We start from the raw sequence: 3962 nt of genomic DNA on the forward strand, positions 1-3962 counted from the left end.
CCCACCCCCAACCTCTGGATTCCAAGAAATATACACACCCACATCCCTCTTGGCTGTTTGTCTTGTTTGTTTTTTTCTTTTTTTGGCATATGGAGTTCCTGGGCCAGGGCTCAGATGCCAGCCGCAGTTGTGACCCACATCATAGCTGTGGCAATGCTGGATCCTTTAATCCACTGTGACTGGCTGGGGATGAACCCATGTCCTGGCACTGCAGAGACACCATCCACCCTGTTGTGCCACAGCAGGAACTCCTTGACTGGTTTGTTTGTTTGTTTTTCTTCTCCCTCTTCTAATTGGAAAATAATAACAGAGTTCCCTGGTGGCTCAGCAGGTTAAGGATCTGGCGTTGCCACTGTTGTGGCACAGGTTTGATCCCTGGCCTGGAAACTTCCATTGTTGTGGGAGGGGGCAAAAAAAGACAAAAATAATAATAATTGATAAAGATGGCAGTGAAAATGTCCTGTGGGTTCATAGAGTCCTGCCTGGGGCCAGCCTTCCCCACGTGCACACCTCTACCCACAGTGTAGGGCATGTGCTGCATGGCAGGGAGGGGAATTGATGATTTTCCTGGCCCTCTCCAGTTCTAGGTCTTTCCATGATGGAAGCGCAGGAATTGGCTATCACAAATGGGATCCAGTTCCCACTACAAACTGCCTCCTCAGCCCCCAGAAATGAAGCAGGAAGATTCCTCATTGTGATTCTTGGAGATGCTGAGTTGGAGGTACAGGAGGTGCAAGGGGATCCTGATTCAGTTGTTGCTGATGGCCTGGTAAGTGGCTTGTCTGTGAACTATCAAATGCAATGAAACTTGGGATCCTCATGGACCCCTGCAATAAAACTCAGTGGTTTTCACAGTTCTAACTGGAAAATTTGTCCACAAACAGGGAATTAGAACATCTCTGTTCTATTTATTAAAGGAAGGTGAATAATAAACAAATTAATAGTGTACACAAGATTACAAGAAAAAAGGTTTCATGCCAATTCATTAGGTTAGATAATTTCAAATGTTTTAGAGGTCTCCTTCATTTACAAAAATTATACAGTAGGGAGTTCCCTTGTGGCTCAGTGGGTTAAGGATCTGGTGTTGTCATGGCAGAGTGTTGGCGCGAATTCGATCCCTGGCCTGGGAACTTCTACATGCCATGGCTGTAGCCAAAAAAAAAAAAAAAAAAAAAAAAAATTGTATACATAATAGGCTGAGGCTAACAATTTTAAGATGTTGAGTTGATGTACTGATTACATATTATTTTTATCTGGTTAGTGAGGTGAAACTGACCTAGGTGATATTTTTTCTGTTCTAGTTTGACTTTGGTACCTGAACTTGAAAGTAATTGACATGCATTTATATTCTGAAATTTAGAGAGCCTATCATTTTTTTTTTCTCTTTAGGCCCCACCTGGGGCATATGGAAGTTTCCAGTTAGGGGTTAGATGTGAACCTCAGCTGTGGCAATGCCAGATCCTGTAACCCACTGTACCAGGCCAGGGATCAACCCGAGCCTCTGCAATGACCTGAGCCTCTGCAATTGGATTTTTATTCCAATGCACCACAGGGAGAACTCCAAAAGGATTTTAAAAGTAGAATTACACTAAGCTCTAGGAGCTTGACAATGATTGCTACATGTGCATTTAATTGATGAACAAATTTTGGGGTGTTTTAAGCTAAGGCAATAAATTCACTCTCATTTTTCATCCTTCAAACTCCTGCTCTATTCCAGGTAGCCTGAAAGGTTCAGGAGCTATGAGTGTAGCAGAGGAAACAGGCAAGCTAAGCAATGTAGCAGGGAGTTCCAGGTGCTATGACAGAAGATACAGTTCCCATTGTGGCTCAGCAGTCATGAACCTGACTAGTATCCATGAGGATGAGGGTTTGATCCTGGGCCTCATTCCATGGGTTAAAGATCTGATATTGCCATAAGCTGCAGTGCAGGTTGCAGATGAGGCTCAGATCTATCATTGCTGTGGCTGTGGCGTAGGCTGGGAACTTCCATATGCTGTGGATGCGGCCATAAAAAGACCAAAAAAAAAAAAAAAAAAGACTGAAGAAGAAGATACAGGTAAGATAAGAGCCCTGTAAAAACAGGGAGTGTATGGGATGGGGAACGGCTAGAGAGGCAGGTGTGGTTAAAAAAAAAAAAATGAAAGAAAAAGAAGGCCTATGGAGTCGCTTCTATAATCAATGGGAACCACTGAAAAATTTGAAGAAAGAGGGTTCATGTTTTGGAAGATGTTCTGAGAGGTACCGACGAAGAGGATTTCTGGCAGTTGGCTGAAAGAGATTTCATTACTGTTGTTGTTTTGAAGAGTGGATTATGTAGAGGTAATTTAGTAGCAGCTTTCTGGTCTCTGAAATATGATTTGCTCAGTTACAGAGGAAAAGAGAATTCGGCTGCCCTTTACAGAGGCCACCACCAGGACAATAAACTAGGCTCTCCATGTGGGTCAGGTGTCATTCTCAGGTATGTCCAGCAGATGGAGGCATTGTTGTTTCAGAAAGAAAACTTGTCCTTCCAAAAAGTCTCTGCATTACTGGGGCGGCTGAGGGTCAGCAGGGACTGCCCTTGACTCCTTTTGCACTGGGTGGCCGACAAGGCAAGTATCCCAGAGTATGCTGTAGAGACATCACAGGCTTTGCAGCTGGTGAAGTCGTGGCCAAATCCAGGCTCCCCCACACTGAGTACAGTGACCCTGTGAACTTAAGTCACTTGATCCAAAAAGCCAGGATTTCACAGGTCCACCAACTCCTGCCCATATTTCCAAGCTCTCACACTCTGAAAACCAGAAGCGTTTAGTAACTCACTCGGCAGCAAGACCTGACCTAAAATGACCCCAGGTAATGTGTGCATATTCTTACATTTCACGGCAGAAAGGGTTTCTATGTTTGTTTACAAGGTGCTCCCCCAGCCCACTGGGGGTTTGCCATGGTAAAATGTATATTATGCAGTCTTATCTTTCCAAAGGCTGAAAAAAAGTCAGAATTCTGAAGTACATCTGGTTTTGGGGTAAGAGATTGTGAATTTTCAAGGGTGTTGGAGGCTAGAAGTTGATGACTTATCTGAAGTATCTGGGACACAAACCCCTCTAGGGGTCTTTCTGTGCCAACCCCAGCCCATCAGATTTGGGGTCTCGCCCAGGAAAGAAACCCTTGGGGGAGGGGGAAGGAACAAAGCAAAGGATCCCTTTAGTTTTTGTTTTTTTTTGTCTTTTTAAAAATTAATTTATATTTCATACTGGAGTATATTTGGCTTACACTGTTGTGTTAGTTTCAGGTATACAGCAAAGTGATTCAGTTATACATATACATATATCTATTCTCTCTCATATTCTTTTTCCATATAGGTTATTACACAGTATCGAGTAGATTTCCTTGTGCTATTCAGTCAGCCTTTGTTGGTTGTCTATTATATATATATATGTTAATCCAAAATTACATGCACCTCAGTGTTCATTGCGGCACTATTCACAACAGCCAAGACCTGCAAGCAACTTCGATATCCATCAACAGAGGAATGAATAAAGACGACATAGTACAGGAGTTCCCGTTGTGGTGCAGCAGAAACGAATCTTACCAGGAACCATGAGGCTGTGGGTTCGATCCCTGGCCTCGCTCAATGGGTTAAGGATCCAGCGTTGCTGTGAGCTGTGGTGTAGGTGGCAGACAAGACTCGGATCTGGCATTGCAGTGACTGTGGTATAGGCTGGCAGTGGCAGCTCTGATTCCGCCCCTAGCCTGGGAACTTCCAATGCCATTGGGTGCAGCCCTAAAAAGGGAAAAAAAAAAAAAAGGATACAATGAACTTATTTACAAAAGAGAAACAGCTCACAGACTCAGAAAATGATCTTATGGTTGCCAAAGAGGACAGGTGGGGGGAAGGGGTAAATTACCTTCTCTGCTGTCAGTGTTGGACCATCCCCAGGGCCCCGTGCACACTGCATTGGAATGAGCAATGTCATTGTGTCCCC

The 3962-nt window shown here is 44.0% G+C and overlaps 1 long non-coding RNA gene across 1 annotated transcript; it reads left to right on the forward strand.

The window, feature by feature from the left end:
• Positions 220-3508, forward strand: LOC106506224. The gene is made up of 4 exons (XR_001301395.2): positions 220-259; positions 582-769; positions 2366-2458; positions 3469-3508. It is a non-coding gene; the product is annotated as an uncharacterized LOC106506224 (long non-coding RNA).

Source organism: Sus scrofa, chromosome 15 (genome assembly GCF_000003025.6).
Source record: "Sus scrofa isolate TJ Tabasco breed Duroc chromosome 15, Sscrofa11.1, whole genome shotgun sequence".
Lineage (NCBI taxonomy): Eukaryota > Metazoa > Chordata > Mammalia > Artiodactyla > Suidae > Sus > Sus scrofa.